Source organism: Plasmopara halstedii (assembly GCF_900000015.1).
Source record: "Plasmopara halstedii genome assembly, contig: Scaffold_54, whole genome shotgun sequence".
Lineage (NCBI taxonomy): Eukaryota > Oomycota > Peronosporomycetes > Peronosporales > Peronosporaceae > Plasmopara > Plasmopara halstedii.
This window is the reverse complement of record NW_020186975.1, coordinates 716,607-723,500: the sequence shown is the minus strand read 5'-3', so window position 1 is coordinate 723,500 and position 6,894 is coordinate 716,607.

Here is a 6,894-nt window from a genome sequence, read left to right as displayed (position 1 = left end):
TCAACTGCGTAATGGGAATAAGAGCAATAATATAAACAAGTCAACCAAGGGGTGGTTGGTGACTCCGTGAAAAAATGTAAGAGGGTGCTGTTTACCATGTATGCATTTGGAAACACTATACTTGAATCTTCCTCTGCAAATACTCACAATGCATACAGAAATTTCACGGATGTACGATAATGTAATGGCTAATTGACATCATCCCCTCCTCAAGTCATCAGTACTCTATTATTTTGCAGACCATTTGGTTTTTGATTAACAATGACGCAATCACGCGAACTAGCCAAAATTGAACAGTGTACATCGCCCAAACGGCAAAAATCGGTTCCAGAACTCTTTGACATTTCCTTCTTTCTCTACCGAGATGGAGAGCAGAGCTTCTACATGGAACCTTTTTTTGCTGGCGTCGGATTACAATCGTTATGATCCAACCCAGCTCATCGCAACAAAGCTGGACTCTTTTCGCCTTGAGAGCGAGAACCAGATGTAGTGTCTGATTTGCCGAGTCAGTGCTGACTAGAATATCGAATAACTAAGCTCTAGTCGTCATAGTATTGCCTCTAGAATCTATCCAAGCAATTCTCGTGCTGCGGACCACGTTAGGGACATCAGGCTCTAGAGCCAGACGAGGTTCCCACGTACCCTAGCCCACCGCACCACAGAATTGTAGAAGCGCTGATAGGTCAACTTTTTCTTTTTATGATGATGAGTCGATCGATCCTAGTGATCGATAGTACCCAACTACGCTGTCAACAAGAGTCTAAAAGTGGAGGTAGGGTTGACCGTGAAAACGATTGGGCGATTCTGAAAGATAAAGAACTCTCATCACGGGCAAATCGAGGCATTGCATCAGTGTTGCAAGATCCTTGAAGATTGCTGAGGAGCCTTTCGAACCTTGTTGTAGAGCAAATCTCAAAACTCGACACTCTAGCTGATGATTTCACCCACTGTTTGGTTTTGGAGCGCCGGTATGAGTCCCGGTTTCAACAGGTTCATGATGGACTTGTTCGACTCCGGAAGGACGAGAAGTCTCGTCAGCTGACCCTAGAACACCTGTTGCGCTCTTTTCCCGAGATACATTGTGGTGGGAATCATTCTCGCTTTTAAGCATTAAAGCAGAAGATGAACAAATTTTCAATATCCCTCAACGCTTGTACTTCGAGAAAAATCTCTAGGGTAACTATATGGTTGTTCTATGTGGACAACTAGAGAAACTTCATCATCTGCTCGATCATCTACTAGACTATAGCAGGATCGGCAGATTCACTCGAAAGATACGACTTAAGACTATCAATATAGGGTTTAGTCGCATGCGTGTAAAGATCGCTAATGTAAACGCATCACCATTGCATTTCAATACCTCGAACGGTCCAATAAATCCCGTCACAGTTGGACAGGCAGATTAGTCGTGCTAAGTATAAAAGACGATTGACCCTGTATACTTTCCGGTTCTCCCTTTCGCTATTATCTACTCGTTTTTTTTTCAGATACTGAGCTTTCGCAATTTCATCTCGAACAAACCGCACAACTGCTTATGTCGTCACAATAAAATCATCGACGTGCTGGAACTCAGGACTTGTCATGTCATCAAGAGGTCTTATCGAGTCAAAATTGTTTTAATTTCTGTGGCAGCATTGACGTCTGACTGTAGCTCCGTAGCCATAGTTCCTCCCACACTCAAGGTAGAGACCTCGCCGATTGCGAAAATAGGTACTCTTAGTTGAATATCATAGTTCACACTAAGTAGCAAATGACCTGTCGAGACATTTGTGGAGTTAAACAGCGCAAGCTACAAGAGGGAAGAGACTCACTCCACTCTTTTAACGACGTAGCGTAACTACGCAGTACTTGATCAAGGGCTAAGTTCACACGCTCTGTTTGACCGAACGTTTCAGGGTGTGCCGCTGTTGACATGAACAATCTGGTGTCCAATAGTCCAGTCCACGCCAAAATATCGACGTAAACGGGTGTCACAGTCAGACACGATCTCAACCGGAAGGCCATGCAGACGGAAAACAATCTCTACAAAGACCTTAGCTGTTTTTTCATCGGAGATCATATCCAAAACAGAGGCAAGGTGAACCATTTTGCCAAATCTGTCCACTAATACAAGGTTGCCACTACGTCCATGTGTGTCACGCGAAAGTCCAAGCATAAATACATACTTACAGACCACCAGATGTCAGTTGACACAACCAATCGACCGAAATGTGGGCCTGAGTAGAACCCGATGGTCTTACTCTCTGACAAACTCACAAGTTCTCACATTCTTGGGCACCCACTTATACTTATGTATTTAATAGGTATTCGTCGGAAAGACTGAGAAGTGTTTTCATGTCCAAGATGGGAGACCGTACGCTGTCATGGGACTCATATAAGAGATGATGCTGCAAACCGTCATCAGAAATAACAACCCTTACTGCATCGTCGTGTTCATTCGCATAGCACAACAATTCAATGTGTACTCCAAAACGGTAAGCATGCTTTCTCGTGCAAGTTGCAGTGCTTCGTTGCAAAGGTCTTTTTAATTCCTTAACAAGTCCTGACATGTCTCATCAGACTTATACTCTTCAACAACGTCTTCGCGCCATGCAGTCGTTGCTTGCACTCCGATCGTTTCAACATTTTCGCATTGTTGAAATGATTCGTACATGTTTTCGTTCCTGGACTTTGAAATATAGTTCAGACGTGTCGACAACGGATCGGCTAACATATTTTTTGTCTGGCTGAAAGTGTGCGTCAAAGTTGTACTCCGCAAAGAAAAAAATCACCGATCTAATCTTTGCGATAATGAGGGGTCTATTCTGCCGTACACAGCGAGGTACGATCTGTATAGAATGCAAAGCGCTGCTCCCTAAGCAGGTACACACGTAGCTTAATCAAAGCATACTTCGTTGTAAGAACATCTTTGTCATGAATTGGATAGTTCCGCTCCACGGGCCGGAGTTGTCGCGACTGATACGAAACAAATCGCTCTTGACCCTCATCATCGTGTTGCATCGTCGCACAACTGATGGTGTAATCACTAGCATCACAGACCACCAGAAATGGCTATCCGTGGTGTGCAATTGCAAGGACAGAAGCTTTTCTCAAACTCTTCTTCCCTTCGGCAAATAATGCCAGGTAATCTTTTGACCATTCCCACTCAACGTCGTCAGTAAAATAGTCAATGGGGATGCACCAACGTTGCATGATTGCGCGTGTATTTGGACAATTAGCTGGTCGAGCCTAACCATTGTCTTAGCTGTTCCACATTGTTTGACATAGGCCAATCAACGAAAGCTTTGACTTTGTCTGGATCTACACAAATGCCATTCTTAACCACAAAGCAGACGAGAGCGGGAATGTCAGACGCAAAAAAATGCACTTTTCAAGTAAGCGTAGAGTTTAAATTTATGCATATATAAAGACTTGACAATGATGATAAAGATGAACATCGATATCAGACTTCTCACCCTTTTCTTGTGATTAACGAATGCATCGTTAAAGTAACTCAGTGCAAACTCCCTAAATGAACGAAGAAGATTCGTCAGCGGTCTGTTGAAAATCGTGGGAGCTTTCTTAAAACTTGTGGTATCACTAACTATTTACCGCTAAAAGTACTGACTGCAATTAGTGCTGTGCGATTGTATCCGATGATAAAACATATTTCAGATCGAATCCACCGAAAACAGTTCTGCCGACCATTTAATCAAGAGTTCTATCCTTGCATAAAAGAGGAGTCGGGGCAGAGATGGTCGCATCGTTTGATTTGCTGACATCGTGAAAAATTCGCCCACCACCTGTGGCTTTCTTCGCAAAGAAGGATGGACGACAATGCGAAAAATTGCCCTCACGCACATGTCCAGCCTTCTGTCGCTTCGCAACGAACTCGCCAATTGCAATGGCAATGGCCACTGCCGTGTGATACAATACTTAGTACCAAGGAGTATGTCAACCTCATGACGAATGCCGCTGTCAGATAGCAATATGCCCGGCACAATATCGATAAAATAATCAGTATATTCTTTGACAAGTCCATGCACGTGATTTGCACTTAAATCGTACCACGACTGCTCATTAAATCTTTTTTTCGTGTCTTTTTATCAAATACTTCCGCAGTATTGATGTCATCGTCGATAGCCTCTTCAATGATCGTACATATTGGCAAAGATTTGACTCATGCTAGGCTATACATCAGCGTCATTTTGCTCATCAATGGCAAGGAAAATAATATTTCGTCCGCACTTGTTTTTAGATCTTCACGCGACGGATAACATTGACGTCAGCAGCACATCGGATGAAGTCGCCGAGGAGCAACAACTGAAAACCTCCATTTGTCCTATGAAATCCACTCAAACGCAGGCGATACTAATGATAGAGACATGGAATGTCGAAGCAAGTATGAAAACCTTCTTGATAAAGATATCCAAAGTTGTTAAATAGAGATTTATTGAATTTTGGAAGTTGTCGTTCCTGCAACGGGGCTACCGTAGCACTCTGCACAGAGGAAAAGTAACGGGGTTACACGTACCCTTGTATGAAAGAAAAGCTCAGGGTTTGCATATTGGCGGCTATACCGCAACTAAGAAATAAAATATGCTTTGAGTTTACAAAAAATGTTCCTTTGTCTGGTTTATAGTTTTATTGCTGAGAAGTAGAAAATTGCGATCCACTGCACTAGTGCAGGTTCTTGGAAAGAACGTAAGGTCAGTGCCTCTAAGCAAAGAGCTACGGCAGCCCCGCTGCACTTGGCTGCCTTTGTAGTCAATTTTCACGTGAATTGTTTCGAATAATCCCCTGTGAGGATGAAGCAATATACTCCTATTTTCCCCAGGGCATGCAGGACGGGCTTGATAAGCTGATCTCCTTGCTGGGTCCTGACGGCGTGGAGCATTTTGTTTTGCAAGGGCTCGAAGAGATAAAGGCGCGCCTAGATCCTTTTTCAAGTTATGAAAATACTCTGTTGGAGCATTTACAGCAGAAGCTGTCAGCGTCAATTACGTCTATGATGCCATCGTCGACGACAGATGAGTTCTTCCGCACAGGCCGCTTATGGTGAATGTTAAGACCTGCGAGGCTAAAGGTATATTGAGTCCACTGCTCTGGATTGCGGATGCCATATCCAGAACGAGCAAGAGCGCGTAGCGCTAGATATATCCAAGCTCCAGGGCGAGCGCAAGAATGGGCACTAACTTGCGGTGCTTCGGTTGTAGCTGTGCAAACATCCTGAAAAGGAGATGAAGTGTCAGCTTCTCCGATTGTTCTCGCCGCCTAATCAGGCATATCGCGTTAGATAACGTTTCCTTGCTGTCCGATAGGGCAAGAAGCACTTGGTAGACTTTGTCAAAGAGATGCGCACTCTCATTGTCGAGATGACAGCAGATCCCCCCGGATGCGGTCAAAGTGATCGTCTTTATGGATGGCCTCCGCACTGGCGTGGCCAGAATGGAAGTCTTCCGTGTGCATCCATATTCATTGAAGAGACGGTGAAAGTGACATTGAACACCGAATAGCCGGCACGAATTGATGGAATGCACACTTCAATAGCTCGTCGAGCGAGCCTGAACCCATGGACCTCAGCAATGGTGAGGACGAGGGAGCAGAGCTCCGAGATGCCGGGCAGCATACAAACACACGACGGTATTTTGTCTGTGGAGACATCCATCACCTTTGGAACGGTTGACATCTGCGCAAGGCGCGTCACGGTTCTTTGAGCGATCGCCCCGATTCCTACCAGTCTGGTTTATCGCGGGGTAATGTCACCTTCCAGTAGGCGCGGGGCGACCTACTGGGATAAATTGAGTCCTGTTGAGTTCTCAGGAAGGTAGAGGTCAACAGGGCCCGGGCCCGAATAGCTTTGTGCTCTTAAACACGGAATGTGTAAGCAAGCCGGGCTTAGTGGTCGTGGAGGCTTCCGTAATTTCTGAGAAGCCTTGGAAATCCCTCATCAATACGAGACGTCGGGCAATTATGCTCGACACTCCACGATGGAAAAAAGTCAGTTGTATGCTAAAGGCGCTGAAAGCGCGGCTGGGTGACATCTTCACTGTTCGTCTAGCGACGGGGACACGCGTCACGGTCCCGAAGGTTCCTGTGGACCTTGGAGTCAAATTCTTTGACTTTGATAGCGTGGCACGCTGTCTAGTCTTAGACTTGGATGCAAGGTATGACCTCATCCTAGGAATGGCATGGTTGGAAAACCATGAGCCTTGGATTGATTGGAGGTCAAAGTCCTTTGGCGCTACACGCACGTCTCCTGGTAAAGCTTTGGCGAGTCATGAAACTACCTCTGCTAGTCGATAAAAGTGCAATTGACAAGAGCACTGTACCGAAGCGGACAACGTGCTGGACATTGGGATGTCCAAGTTGGTAGACCCAACGGTGTACCGGACAGGGTCCAGAGCGTGGTTGCCGGCTGATCGTGGAGTCGCACGTAACTCACTGAGCTCTGCTTAATTTCTGAAGCAGTCGCTGCATGTCATGCGTGACATGGTCGGCCAAGGGCCGAAGCATTGAGAGCGAAACCCCCGTGGTGCACGTGAAGTGGCACGTAAACCACTGAGTACTGCTCGAGTATACGAAGCAGTCGCTGCATGCCATAGACGGCGAGGTTGGACTGAGTCCAAGGCATCTTGGGCACGGGCTTTCAGATACTCGTGGAGTAGCACGTAATCTACTGGACGACGACTGCAAGGTTAGCAGCTCTTCGTCGGAATTGTAGATAGCATCTGAGCTCCAAAGGAGCGGACGGTGAGGGTGACACCGGACGACGCGGAGTGCGTGTTTACCCTGGTCTCATCGAGACATAGAACCACTGTACTGAGGCGACGGCGACGCCTTATGTTGGCTACAAGACTCCGGGCGTCGACCCTGATCCAGGGTAAGTCTACCGTAGACGATGGCGCACAGTTG